The sequence below is a fragment of the Ischnura elegans genome, chromosome 1 (genome assembly GCF_921293095.1).
Source record: "Ischnura elegans chromosome 1, ioIscEleg1.1, whole genome shotgun sequence".
NCBI classification, from domain to species: Eukaryota; Metazoa; Arthropoda; class Insecta; order Odonata; family Coenagrionidae; genus Ischnura; species Ischnura elegans.
In genome coordinates, this window is record NC_060246.1 from 160,385,548 (window position 1) to 160,401,267 (window position 15,720).

At 42.4% G+C, this 15,720-nt stretch overlaps 1 protein-coding gene across 2 annotated transcripts in view; it reads right to left on the reverse strand.

Annotated features, from left to right (window-relative positions):
• The window catches only part of LOC124172730, a 136,692-nt gene that overhangs the window by 29,687 nt on the left and 91,285 nt on the right, over positions 1-15,720 (reverse strand). The gene's annotated exons all lie outside the window — the stretch shown is intronic.

Genomic DNA, 15,720 nt, shown 5'->3' on the forward strand with positions numbered 1-15,720 from the left:
TCTGCGATTGGACGGTTGGGGACGTTTCGTCGGGATGCTTTGCCAACATCCTCACACAAACTCTCATGCACTCACCTCACCCGGTTCGAAACGCGAGAAAGGAGCGACTGGTCTCGTAATAACGAACGACCCTCCTTCGGATAAACAAGATATCGAGACCAAAAATATTCTTCGAACTCACTGGCACTCTCGACTGAGGAAAGAGAGAAAGCGAGGCGTCGTCGAATTTCCTCGAGCGGAGATGAAAATCGTCACACGAGAGGAAATGGTCGTCGGACGCAGGGAAAGTATTCGACGAAGCAGTCGCATGAAAAGAATCCCCCCGAGGCTTTTCAAAATGTGATTCCTTCCTCCATTACCACTCAAATTGCTAAGACACAAGGAACACAGGGCCAGGGACGGATTAAGTCTGTCTTTTTCTACGGATGGAGGGGAGGTTCGCGTGGCGCCTTTGCGGTAACTTACCAATAATTAAAGGCACTCAATTTTCGCGAATACCGAAATCTCCGAGTCCAGCTAAACGATTAGTGTATTCTTGGTTGTGATGAAGACTACATAGTAATGTTAATCATACTCTGTAGGCATAGTTTGTACATTTTATTACAAGCAAGGGTGCGAGTATCGTTAAAATTAACTGTCAGGGTTCCCACTCTAACTAGATTATAAATTTCACGGTTTTTTCCAGGTTTTCACGGTCTATATGTCATCAAATTCACGGTTTATAGACAAGGCATTTTAGGCAGAAATATTGATCACGTAAAAATCATCGGCCGGACATTAACTAAAAATGTAACAAACGCAAAAGATGCCTTGAATGCAAACGCAGCAATGAAAGTGCTATCTCTAACTACTTCACCTATAGCTAGCAAAATTCAGGTCCGACTAAAGGTTGTGAGTGGGAAAATGGAGAGAGCAGGGTGGCAGGGAAGTGAAGAAGTGCCTGATTTTTTGCCAGGGTTAACGTCTAATGTCAATCACATGCTTAAGGTCAATGTGATGTCATGGCACATGGACCAATTAATAATTGCGCTTCGAATACACGTGTGCAGGTCAATGCGCGGACAGCATTTGCATCTGTATCTGCACGTGACTCGGCCTTGAAACATGATTGAAATATCCATTTTTTTCTTTTAATCCGTCTATCGTAGTTCTACAATCAAGTTTGAGAGATTTCTAAGGTTTCATGACGAGGTTCACGGCTATTTCCAGGTTTTTTCACGGTAGACGAAATTCACGGCTTATTCACGGTTTTAATGTTTTCACGGTTGAGTGGGAACCCTGACTGTACTTAAAATTGGTATTCACGAAAATTCGGTTCCACTAGCGGTACATAATTCGTCTCCTTAATCGAGTGTCTTTCAGATATTCTCCTATTACTTTTCACATAGCTAGTAGGTGAAATAAAAACGAGCATCGGACCTTAATGATTACAATTTTTTGGTATTTTCGAGGAATTACGGGAGAGACACCACCCTCCCAATTGACACGCTCCTGCGCTGTTCAGGATGGAGAGATGCAGTCCATTGGGAGGAAAGGAACAACTCTAGATTCAGTCACTGCCAGCTAAAGCGGTCCACTCGACCTCAAAGATCTGAGGAGCAGCAACCTGTTGACACAACACCCGGGCCTTCAAGCACGCATGATCAAAAAACGAAATCAGTGCCGATTAATACGGGACGCAACGTGTGGTCAGGATTACAAGGCACGGTGTGGAAACGCGCGCTAGTCAAGTACGGAGGAAGCCAAAATTGAGAAGGCATTGAGTAATAGCAAGTGTCAGAGGCGAATAATTGGGGGGGGGGGAAGAGAGGAGGGGTCCGCTGCTCTAGGGTCGTTCCCTTAGACCCGAGATCACAACTCGGTGGAAAGAGAGAAAGATGAGTAACAACGAAAATTATTATTTTTGGGCCCAGTTTATTAACTTGATCCGAGAAAATCTTTCACCGATGGAAGGAATCGCTCACACGAGTGTAAGCAACAATGAAACAAGCTAAGCCGATGTACAGAGGCTGTGAAGCTGAGACAAGTTCGGCGTGAGTTCGTCACGACGTCAACTCACCCGACTTTTCCCGGCGAATATCTCGAGAGGTAGGGGTCGGCTTAATAACGGAATAATAAGGGTCTCTTATTTTCCAAACTCTATCACAATTACAATCAAATGGATAACACTTTCACGGCCTCATGTGAATAATTGAAAGCTTTTGGGTTGACCCGCGTCTTGAAGCTAAAGACCAAAGCTTCTTCCCCTCCACTCAACACGACGCAGGTGACTCCCAATAGTTTTCAATCCTTCTATCACAATTAATGGCAGAATAAAATTAGTGAACGACCAAGAGAGACCAAGAGGGGCGCGTGCTCGAATACGCGTAGCTTATGTTTACATGCGGGGAGCCGCGAGAGACTCGGATGCTACGCAGAGATTGCTTGAACAATTAAGAATAACTGTCTTTCTGAGAGACACGGGTAAAATCTTATTAGAACCCCATTATATTTTCAGGTCCGACAGAAACGACATGTTAAGAGAGATTTTTTTGCCCAACGGATCGGTACGCGACTTTGTTTTTCTCCCGAACAATAAAAGACTTAAATAAATGCTAGGCGAAACTTCGTCAAAGCATTTCCTTTTATTTGTAAACGGCTGGTGTCCTAACACCTAAGCCACAGACCTATTGAGGCGCCTTGCGGGGAAGCATGTAAATGTAGATTTATTTACTGACCAAAGAAACATTCACGCATATTAAATCAACACCAACGGTTTCCGATCATGATGATAGAGGAGCACACAAAATTTTGTAATTTTCCACAATTTGATGGAACTTAAGACTGACCTAGGTTTCGACGCATAACCGCCATTCTCAAGATTTAAGTGGACCTTGAGAATGACAGCTATCAGCTGAAACAGTTTGATCGATCTGTGGATAGTTGCAACTATTTTGTGTGTTCTCTATCATCATGATTGAAACATTCCACCAAATTAAACCCGAGTTCATAGTTTGGTTTCCGCTCAACCTGGAGTCAATTACCAGCAGGGGCATTGGGACTCTGTGAAGTTCAATGGGCTGTATTAGTTTAAAGAAGCCGGCTATTGGAATAAAATGACCGAGGAGCGAAGTTCTCAATGTCACGGATTATCGCCAAGTCCAGCTACGGCTCTTCCGATATAATAGCTACTGTTGTTCCGTCAATTCATTCATCCCTTCATTTTAACGCCATCCCTTCCTCAGACTTCTTTTTCGTGACATGAAAGCAATTAAAGCAGCGTAGTTGCAGTTGCCATAGTGCATAATCAGATACTTCCAGAGATACTAATGGCAGAAGACAGAGCTCTTAGTTAAGTCTCATTCCATCGATAAACCTCACGAAAGAGTTCCTAACATGTATTACCCTTTCAGTTTCCCCACGTAGGGAAACGAAAGTCAGAGTGTTCTGAGTATGGCATGAGAGAAGTATTGAATACGTTACGTCATTCTATAACAAATTGAATCGTTGTGGGCACTAACCAAGCATTGTGAAGTCGGAACAGAATTACTCTTGATTCTGGTTCCTGTCAACCTTCGTAGTAGCTACGATGAAGGACTAGCTCGTAGAATTCACAGCTTCTGAAGCTCCGCAGAATACGTCCGAGTCGATATCGAAAAGAAAAAAATAAGCGTGGAGCATTCGGATACACACTTGTTTCCATGCTGCATATTTATTTTCTTAGCAATCATAATTACCTTAAATAACATTTTCCAGCAGAAAAACATTTTAAGAAAGTAACTGATTACTATAACGGTCTATTACACCAAGCAATATTGAATAGGGAGCAATAATTATATAAATACCATAACAAAATACTAAATTTAGGCCATTAACTTTACACCAAGTGAACACATTGTTCTTTAACATACGACCAATAACAATCCAAACCTATTTCACATAGTAATGCTCTTTCAGACACGGAGCCAAGGAAAGGGGGGCTTCTCCGCTCACCAAAAAATTACTACGTTAAAAAAAGATAAGTAAATAGCCAACTATACCAGAATAATCAACTCATACCACTAAACTTTTTGCACCAAGCGAAGACAATGTTCATCACATATAATCATAGCATTCGTACTTATTTCTAAAATAAATTCTTGCTTTGCCAAGATGAAAAAAAATATTCGTGGTCTACACGCAATTATCGGCACTCAAAGGGGGGATGCAAGTTTTAATCACTCGACGTACATCCAACAATCCGAAACAAATTTATGGCTGCGAGCCAGGCCTTGACATATCGCTGCCGGAGATTGAGAAGCAGATGTAACCTGCGACTTATTTGATGGAAATCACTACGGCTGAGATCTCGGCTATATCTACCCCAACAACTTTACCACTTCAAAGGAGAAGTTTATGAAAAGAAAAAATTCCTTACACCACGGTTAGCTTTTTACGTCTCCGCCTCAGCGAAAAAGCACGAAAGAGCTGAGGAATAATCGACAATAGAAGTACATAGATCACAATTCGAGCGGTTTTTCATCATTTTCGGTTAAAACAAGCTCAAAAAATTGAAAGGCCTCCGAATTTTTGCGTCAGTATTAAATAAAAAATGCATATCTTGATTAGGGAAATCAAAACAATTCGCACAAGTTCGCGCGGAAGTAAGCCCAGAGATTGGAGCGGGTTTGTTCGCTCAGATGCGACAAGACAATTCATTGCAAGAAATCGGCAGACGCGGAAGGGAAAGGTAAGATTGAATGCATATTCCCCACTCTACCACTCTCTCGTAACTTATAAAAAATGAAAACGCTACGTTGCAGCCCACGCGTCACGTTGGCGGGTGACGATAAGGCCGTAGCCAGAAAATATTTTGGGGGGTTTATGGAATAGTAGACATAAAATTATTTTTATGAGATAAATAAAATAGCGCATACGATTAAATATATTACAAACCCTTAAAGGAAAATATAAACATATTATTATAAAATTAAATCTAGCCTTCTATCTTTCGTAGCAGCGAACAAAATAATTAACTCCTCGGTGTCGATGTCAACTCTGCGATGGATTGAAATTAAGGCCAAACCGTTTAGTCTTCCTTGGCCTGTAGAGTTTCTTAAATAAGTTTTGAGGCATTTTAGAGAAGAGAAAGTCCTCTCAGAAGTACATGTGGAAACAGGCAGTGTTACCAAAATCTTTAGAAGTTCGTGAATATTTGGAATAACGCCTCATTGCATTCTCCGAGAGCTTCAATAGCACAAATCGGGGTCGGGCGATCTATTTCAGACTCTTTCTGCTATTTCATCCGCCACAAGTCTAATTCAGCATTTACAAAGTCACATTTCAAGTATTTTTTACAGAGCTCAAAGTTACGACGATTATTCTGTTCTTTGCAACACAGAGACGGTATTAAAATATTGAGAGATGATAATGTGTCTTTATGATTTTGAAATCTTGACTTAGCTGATCAATGAAATCATCCAAAAGTGTAATCCTGAAATAAATCTCAGGTTATTTTGTGTTGTAGTTCGCCCTATGTTCTTGGCGGGCTGTTATACGCGGAATTTTCATTTCCTCGTTAACAGTTCTGAGCAAGTACTCCGCGCTCTTGAAAGGTCAGCAAATTTTGTATCAACATTTTGGCCAACATCTTCAATAGTCTTAATAATTAAATCGACACGTTGTACAACTTCCGTTCATCGATGACATTCCATCATATCCTTTCTCGATCAAATACTCTCAATCTACTCCCAAAGATTTTAATTCAGATAATATTGCATTAGCTAAATATTTTCCTGTAGTATTCTCAACTGTGACAAAAGTTAAAAAATCTTCACGCAGGATAAATCCATCACCTTTCGGCTCGGCATATCTCACACAAATCGACAGCTGTTCTTTTCGTGAAGTAGTTTCATCAATAAAGACTGAAAAAAACTTCGCAGAATTCAATGCTTGTACAATTTTTTTTCTGTACCATTTCACCAAAAAGTGCTATAAGTTCATTTTGCATGGTGGGGCTTAGGTAGGTAGTATTTAACGTCATATTTTCCATGAGCTTTATCAAATTTGAGTATCCACATCTGCTCCTCATCCTTAAGATGGCACGAAAGTTTCCATCATTTGATTCTGGCTCAGGACCATTGATTTTTATAGGACTTGAGTCGCATGTGCCTCTCAGAGCCAATTCTCGACGTCCACATAATTTTATTGTTTCAATAATCGGAGTGAGCCGTTTCCGATTTTCAGCTATTTGCGCCCCGCATCAATCTGACTTCGGTTGGCATTTAGTAAAAACCTTCAAGAAATTATCAGCCAATAATAGAGAAGATTTGTGCTACTGGCTTTCACTTTGATGTTTGAAATCATGTATAGCATCTTTCCATTTTGAAAGCGGCTGAGCAAAAAAGGATTTCAACTGTTGATGAGCGCCTTTACCGGCCCAATCTGTGGCAAATAATACACAGTATTTGCATAAAGCACCTTGCCCTTTACTCGCATTAACCAACCACGAATAGCGGTCAAACCACTGCATTTGAAATTTTAGTTTTCTTTTATCATTACTTACTGGGAACTTGAAATATATTGACAATCTAAAATATGATGAGAAACATCATCTACAGTCTGGGCAACGGGGGTTTAAGAAGGGCCACAAGTACTTGTACAAATACTGGTACCTGAATCACTGTCGAAAACACTTGAACACTGAGTTTCAGTAGAATTTTCACTGCCAGGGTCAGAAATTAAAGAAATATTGAAATATTTTTTTCTTGCGTCCTTTTTGTCCTTTCAAATGTTGAATAGACCTGTAACAATTATAATATAAGAAGTCAAGTACCTAGGTAATCGTCATATCTTCGAAACTGAAGCTTTGACCAAAACAAATCCAAACATATTTATGTAGGTACCAACAAATGTACCTACCTATAAAGATTCGCGATCCTTTTTTCAAACATTTTTACCTCCGAAACGATGTTTCCTTAAATACAGTGCTGTAAAATCATGCAAAATTAAAATAGCTATCGATTATCGAGTCATATATTAAACAGGTAGATAATTGTTAAATTAAACTTCGCAAGTTTCACGTATTACGGACCCTAGCAAAAATCATTAAGTCACTCACTTCTCTACTAATTCACAGCACTATTATTTCACACACTGCACTACGCACCTAAAACTTCGCTTATAATTAGATAATTATTGACTTAAGTCGCACTGGATCACTATCCAAGACGGAACTGCAACTCCATGCTTGACAGCGCGCTTACATATTTCGTAGACGCAGCGCAACGAAACTCTCTAAGCCTATCGAATATTCCTGAATTCAGTTCGAACAGGACCCCGAAGTTTCGTTGCTTGCTTGTGTGGTTGGCGTAGCACGTGCTATCTAGAGACCTAATCGTGGGTAGTGATAGTACGTAGTGTGACCACTCACAACTAGATGTCACTGCGCCGCTATATAAGATCGTCGTTTGAGCACCAAGCGAGCATAAAATAGGTAATAATAATTTATTTTTTTAACATTGCGGGGGGGGAATCAATCCCTCTTGATCCCCCCCCCCTGGGTACGGCCTTGGGTGACGACGTGAGAATTTTGATTCGTTTACCCGTGCAAGGAGGCATGGGCGGATTTAGGGGGGGGGGGGGGGCCCGGGCCCCCCTTCCCCAGACGCTTAAAAAATAGAAAAGGTTTTTAATACGGCTATCATTATGCTCGTTTTGGTCTGTGTATTACGGAGCCTCAATCATATAATATCTACCACTAACTTTCATATCAAAATACAGACCCCCCTTAGAAAAAATCCTTGATCCGCCCCTGCAAGGAGGAGCATTGATTGAGGGAGTGAATCCCTCACAATAGTGGATGCAAAAGCGAAAAGTTGCGACCAGGTCGGCAGCAGTGTGTAACGCCATCAAATTATTAGCGAAAGGGATTTGTCGAGGATAGCTGTAAAAAAAGCGGAGATCGAAAAAAAACGGGAAAATGCTGATCCTCCATTTTCAAAAGAATCGCATTAGACAGTTAGAAGAAAGAGGCGAACGAGCCGATTAAAACCGTGACGCAGATTGGAATGAGCAGCATCTAAGATCACACTATTGGCACACACCGCGGTTTTAACCAACTTCCCATTTTAAATTTCCCTAACTTTTCTCTGATTGCCAACTTTTTAATCTTCCCTGCCTTTATACCAATGGCATGGAGCGATTTAATGGAAAAATGCATCAAGTTATGCTACATTGCTAAATGAAGCCAGGTGGGAATCCAGCCACGACGGATCCAAACCACACATCGCCACTCCAACAACGATCCATGCGCCCAGACAACACTTTCATACTTTCTCTGCGCCTGTGGAGTTTTTCCCGGACCCTAATATAATTCCCTGACATTTATATGACTTCCAGTAAATATTTTTATTTCCCTGACTCCGACGACCGGTATGAAGTCAGTGTTCGTGACGGGTACTAGCGATCGTAACAAAGTAAAGCATCACGGCTACTCGGAAGGAGGGGTAGCGGCGGCAGGTAAGGCGTTGATTGAGTGGGATTGGATCATGGAAGTTGGGCTCATCACTGCTCGAGAGAGAGTCGAGTCGAAATAATCCGCGGGAGAGGGGAGGGGCGGGTGGAGGGGAAGGGGTTGATGACCCTCCCCCCTTTCCCGCCCCTCCGCCGAATTCCTCCCCCGCCCCCCGCGAAAGGCGCTGGAGGGGAGGGGATCGCGGCGACGGAGGGGAGGGGTCATCAACCCTGTGCCAGAACATGTAAGAGTAACCGAGGTAACGATTACTTGACAGGATTATCCGCACTTCGAGTCAACACATTAAAGAAATGAACCGACAATGATGCACTACTGAATGGTTCTCAATTTTTCACTTTTATAAAAAAAATTAATGACGACTGGTTAAGATACACTGCATCATTATTCAGTTCCTTAGGAGCCTCATAGGATGGGAAATTTCCTCCACATCGACCTTGGTGCCTTAAGTTACAATTATGATGCATAGGTACGTTCCACAAAACCCCGAAGAAAATGGAACACTCGGATATAGAAACGTCGACAGAGAAATGATTCGGCGGAGAACCCGGACATTCTTTATTGATAATCAACTAAGCGAAAGCTAACCGGAGGGAGCATTTAGCGTGAGAAGAGACAGTTGCCATAGATCGAAGGCGGCGTTCAAAGAAAAATAGCGCCAAGTCTTGGTAAATTAAGGGAAACATTGGCGCAAGGCACGGTCGATTTCGAACTAGCGTGAAATTCAAGGAAGATGTGTGCTTATCATCAGTTTCAGAGTTTTTCTCCCGTTATTACACCGTGATTCCTGAAAGAAGACATCTCTGGGTGTAAAATAACACGGATATCATAAAAATAAGCATCGGACACAGCACCAACACAGCAGAGGAAAAACTTAATTTTATAGCAATGTGCGCACGACACATACTTGTTAGTTCTCTGTAGAGGGATAGGTGGAGTCTGGTACGCGTCATTTACTTTAAGAACCCATTCAGCTAAATATTCCTTCCATTTAATTTTCAATATTTCTTTCCCTAAACCAGCCATAATACACAAATTCAAAGAATTGACTGAACTCAAAGTCACTTTAGAGTGCTCGCTGCGTGTGGGTGGACCTCGGTGATGAGTGCCCCCTAGAATCCGAAATGCGATCATGGGGGGAGGGAGGGGGATGAGGGAAGTAGGGCCGCCCCCCTCCCTCCGTTTAGGTGCTGCTAACGGGATGAGGGGGGTCCGTGAAAACCCAAACGCGCGCGCACAGCATGCTGGGTGATCGAAGCAAAACGCTCGCGAAAAGTAGGCACTCCGGTGTGCGGAGTGGTGAGGGTGCACTGAGGAAACATGCAAATGGTGAAGCAGTGGCGTGAAGTCACTCACAAAAAAAAACGCGAATTCATTGAAACAATTCATGGAGTTACGACGACGAGTTACGACAGCACATGGAGTTACGACGACAAAAATACCCTCTCCACTCTGCCATTCTCTCGGAAGTTTTTCAATGAGAGAACGCAGAAGCTATCGGTTGAATATCAACAAAAAGAAGACGAAGATATTGATATGCAGCAACAGAGCGGAGAAAAGCTCAAACATTAAGCTAGGAAAACAGAAGTTTGAAGAAGTGAAAGAGTTTTGTTACCTAGGATACCGAATAACCAACGACGGACGAAGCAAGAAAGAAAAATTCAGCAGTTTTGCATAAGCGAGGGGAGCTTTCTACATGAAGAATCTCCTAACAGATGAAAATACTAGTATGGAAATGAGGAAATAATTCATCAAATGCTACGTAAGGAGTATGTTTCTCTATGGAAGCGAGGATTCGACACCGACAGCAGCAGTTAATTCAAGAGTGTCAACATTCGAAAAGTCGTGCTACCGAAGAATGATGAAGAGAAAATGGATCGACAGAGTACGTAATGAGGAAGTGCTAAGAAGAGAGGGAGACAATGGAAGTCTTTAAAAAACCTTAAGCAGAAGACGAGACAAGTTAGTAGGCCGCATTATGAGACATGATGGCTTGATGAAAGCAATCATAATCATAATCCTGAAAATTGGAAAATATTTGAGGAGGAGGAAGCAAAGTTTAGATTGTGCACCAGCACTGGATGCCGACCAAAAGCGGTCGAAAAAGGCTGGATATTGACACTTCTTTGGCGTTTATCATTGCTACAATTAGAGGACGTTAACTCAAGTCAGTGACGGGATCGGTTACTTTTGCGACGATTGTTGTATCATCTTATAAAGAAAGACGAAATTTGCCGTAGCTGTCGACGAAAGATTACTGACCGAGGAAGACCATCAATACCTGCGACATTCAGGAGTAAAGGAGCAGAAAGATGAGTCCAAGAGGGTGGGGGAAAAAGGTGGGGTGGGAGGAGAGATGTCCTCCGATGATCTGCTTGGAAAATTAGCGAAAGGTAGCAATGGGATCACAGCCTCAACGGAGACACAGGCAAGCCGACCGACACACACTGAACTTTGAAAATTTGTTTCCTCGGCTTTTCGCTGTTCAATTCAGTCATCCATTGCTATCCCATCGTAAATCCTGGCAGACATGGAGCATCTATTCACCTTTAGAAAATTATGACAAAAACGGTGAATGCGATCATGTAACTTGACCCGGAGAATCGATTTCCGCGGAGTTTTGACTCGTTAACCATCTGTTTTTTTTTCCTCAAATTGAGGAGATGTGTCAACGAAGGGTTTCTTGGCTCTGAATAAGAGAATACTGTAGCTTCATTCGAATTCAAGTCCCTTGTGGGTGCTGCAAATATCTTCAATCCAAACATTTATCAATAATTTGAGATATTTACTTCTTACAATAAACGAAAGCATGGGGTAATATGCCTAATATTTAAATTGCTGATGGCTTCAAGAAAATCGATTCTAGTACCTACATAAAACCTGGTGCAAAAAAGGGCTCTATATAATTAATCACGGTAATTTGAGCAAATAAAAACATGAATGGCTTTCTCGTCTTGGACAGACGAGAGTACCTATACACGGGTTAACAAGTCAATACTCCGCCGAAATCCATACTGCGAGTCATATTAGCAGGGCGCTCGCTCTCTGAGCCGAAAGACATTCAAACCTAAACCATTTCCTTAGTTCTTTCCCTTAATATTCATCTTCGCCGTAAATGTGACTACATAATTTGAAATTACCAAACTATGATTAATGTTCTACGGGCTGGCGGAGTTCATCAACGGGAACAGGAAAAATCGAAGGTGTGGGAGTGACGCCAATTGCCCGGACGTGAGCTCGCAATCACGCCTCCTTCTAGAGTCACGCGACGCTTCCGTGCGGCCCCTCCCCCAAATCACCCCTCCATATGCCACGCCACTGGCTAATCGCCACCCCTATGGCACGGGCACAACGATGGCGCATGCCACCCCCGCGACCAACTCATCACGCGCTTTTCGTCTCCCCTTGAGGAATCGCTCATCTAAAACTCAAGCTATCATCTAGCAGTTTTCGGGGTAGCTACAGCACACTTTAGCCAACTACATACATACCTATGTACCACGAATGTAAATAAAAACCTTACAAATGAGAAAATACTGACGTACAAATTATAAATTTGCGATAAAGCCAAATGCTGCCCAAACCAAATAAATTCCGAAGCCATTGGAAAAAACTGTGTGCCCTTAAATATTCAAGATGACAGCCAATGTTTAAACAGGTCGTAGTTAGCCCTTTTTGTTGAAACATTGCTCATTTAAGACTTACGTTATCAACTTGAAGTTACCATCTGCATTTAGAGAAGACAGACCATTGTCACCATTTCCCCGTTTCTCAATGTTTTTGTTTCTGTACAATCCATAGTTGCATCTGATTAATACTGAGGGCAAAGAATTTGAGATGAGAGGCTAACCACTGTCTACTTAAAACAATTTTCAATGCGATAGCATAATTTTTAAGGGAGCGATGACGAAAGACGTTTGGAGTCGGCCGGATGCGTCCTAAGATAAGAGTTTGAGAAACTTTTAATGGAAAAGAATTAAATATGCAGGGCGGGGGCGCTCGAAAAAAATATGCCAGGGTGGAAATGTTATCCCTGAGAAAGGAGGCGATCGGACACAATGAAGAGTCAATATGAGAGAGAAGTCCACTCAACCGGGACTTGAACCATGGCCTTCCACTTTCTCGGCCGCTGTACATACCAATGTACAATCTAAAGTTCACCATGTACGGCAATACAGGAGAGCTAGGGCTGCGATTTCGGTGACCAAGGAAGTCGAAGGTCCGTGATCCGATCACTGATCCAGCGACCTTCCCTCTCGGCAACTGACGAGAATTTCTTTCACCAATTATCGTAAGGAAAATTAGAAATCCACGCACTGGGAAGATTTGATGACATGAAGCGAGACCAATCGGAAAGAAAGTCCCGAAAAGCAAGCCCTCTAGTTGAGTAAAATTAAAAATGAAAAGCGAATAGGAGAGAGAGAGGCATGGAGGGACGTTCTAAAGACAACTGTTTTGGAATGGTAACGAATAAGGGACTAAACAGATATAAGAAGGGAAGAAGATTTGAAAAGTGGGACTAAAATATTAGCCACGGAATAAGTCTTTAGATAAAGCGATTTAATTGCGAGGGAGTAACATTTGCTAAAGAAGAGAGGCGGAACGTGGAACGCACGAATATATATTTAAAAACAAAATGTCAAGTATTTCCGCAAACACTTAAAACAGCTACGACTGACACGCGCATTTCCAATTGCGAATTCATGGAAAACGGAAATGGAAATTTTCAGGAAGTAATCATCAATAATTCCTGTAAATGGTCCAGAAACTCGGGTAAAATGTTACCCGACTTAAAGATCAGAGCAATCGTGCATTCTTCGCCACAATGAGAGGAGACCAATTATCTATACGGCTGCTGTTTTTATTTTAAGAGGAAAAATCACTTGAACGAAAATCAAAGGAACAGCTGATTGGCTAATTCCGTAAATTGAGTCTTTTATAGCGGTGAGTTTTCTATACGTTGTTTGATTCGATTAAAAATTTTATTTGAATAGAATTAAAGACTCACGTAAAAGGAAGTTATTCAAAATTCGATCTTCACATTTGTGGCCTCGGAGTACAACAACGGACAACAGAGGGAGTCTAATTTCGTTAAGCAAGGTGCGCAAGCGGTTTCACTGCATTTTTGGAGATTTGACCGTGGTACTTGCTAGCGCTCTGCGTTCGGCCTCCACTCGGCAAAACTGAATCCTAAGTCTGTTTTTACTCCTTTCACCAAGTGCCATGACTCGGTTGCAGCAGTAGCGTTGCGAGAGGTGGGCAGCGGACGGTGTCCCGCGGTGGACGCCGTCCGTGGGTGGTTGGTTGGTCATCCCCCTCGGCCCAACCCCTTGGCCCGCCTCCCCCAATCAATACGCCCCCAACACACACGCCGCACCCGAGGGTGTGGTTGGGGCCCTGCTGATACCAGGCCCCATCAACCGACCCACCCACCCTCCTCCCTCACTAAATCCACTGCGCGTCGCTCCCCACGGCCAGGCGAGAGCACTTGCGAAGCGACAGACAGACCGGCGACTCCCAAACGACATCGCAACGCAGAGGCGGACATCCCTCCATCTCTCCTCGTCTTTTGTCTCTTTCGCTGATTCGATCAATCTTAAGCCTGAACCACACCATCATTTTTTTCCCGTCCCTTTCGAGCGATATCTCCAGTGATGTCGCAATAACGATCATTTTCCGCGATGGCTCAAGGGATGGGAATCCCACGTCTTTTATCATCGCCCAGCATATCCCTTTTTCCGTCGCTGAAAACATCGCTGATGCCGTCTTTCAGCCATTCAGCGATTGTAACGCCACGCTTGGCTTTTAATAAAATGACAGTGTGATAAAAAAAATGATGGTTAGAGCTATCACTTTTTCGGTCCCAGGAAAGCTACCTCTGCAGCTCGGCGGAAAAAAATGATCGCGTGATCCCGGCTTTCCGCTGCCGTCTTGACAATTTCGGACTACATAGGGAAGATTACTATAGGGAAGTCAACATTTTTCCTGATGAATATTTCTCGGGTTCTCAGCCAGGTTAATGCTTTTATATAAGCCAACTGGCTGAGAACCCGATAAATATTCATCAGTAGTATTCACCAGGAGAAATTAAAATCGTTTAACATTTTTCCTGCTTCAAATATTAAAAAAAGATCATCGGAGAAAATACTGTCGCGAAATTTTAAAATTTGAGCCACAAATATTGACTAGGGTCGACCTTAAATAGACCGAAAGTTTCAAGATGACGACACAAGTTTAAGGGAAGCAATCCGTCACCACTAACGAAAGACTGAACGCGAGGACTGCGACCTCTACAGTTTTTCCCAGACTCGTACACAATCGGAGGTTGTTCATTCTAACATTAATAATAATTTACAAAATAAAACCGAAAGAATGATGGAATGGATTTTGAGGAAAAAGGAGTCCTTTTAAATTCGGACCCTCAATACTAAATTATATAAGTAAGTAAATTCAAGACAGTTGCCGTACAATAAGGAGTTAGGCCGTACAAGAAAGTATGGGATTCAACGCATTGGAATGAAAGGGAGAACGTACACTAGGCTAAAAAATAATGAAAGTAGCTTTTACACGAGAAAGAAAAACAAGTCCTTTCGGAACGGTATAAATTGGCCGTGATGTCCATCAAAACGAAATCCCCACAAATGAAGGCGAGACCGAGAAGGATTAAAAAAATAATTTTTCGAGATATTAATAAATCATAATGGTATCCCCTTCGCAAGTTGGAAAGTAAGGGAAGGTACGAAAATCATCGTACAACCCGTGATCTGATCAGACAAGGGCGTTCTTCCGAAACTCCTTAAGGTTCAGATGTCCTTCAAGTTTTATACTACCTTTTCAGATTATTTATATTAAAATCATCCCATTTATTCAACGAGATGATTCAGGTCACCGAGGACTCATCGTGCGGTCGGACTTCCATCTGGCAGTTATCCAGAGTACGCGGCAACTGCAGTAAAAACGCACACAAGCGATATATTTCCAACGTTTGGCCAACAAAAGCAACCAATGAAACACTGACAACAAAACACCTGAGCTGAAGGAAAGACTGACAAGGACACGACCCGTTGGGACGGCTTTAGGCCGATTCCTAACAAATTTGTAGGTTTGATGCCGTCTAGATGGGAGCCGATGCTATTGAAGTACCAGAGGCATTCACAAACTCAATGTATGACCGACGACAACATTAAAGCTGGACCATTTTGGTGAGAAAAAAACGAGACAACTTTCTG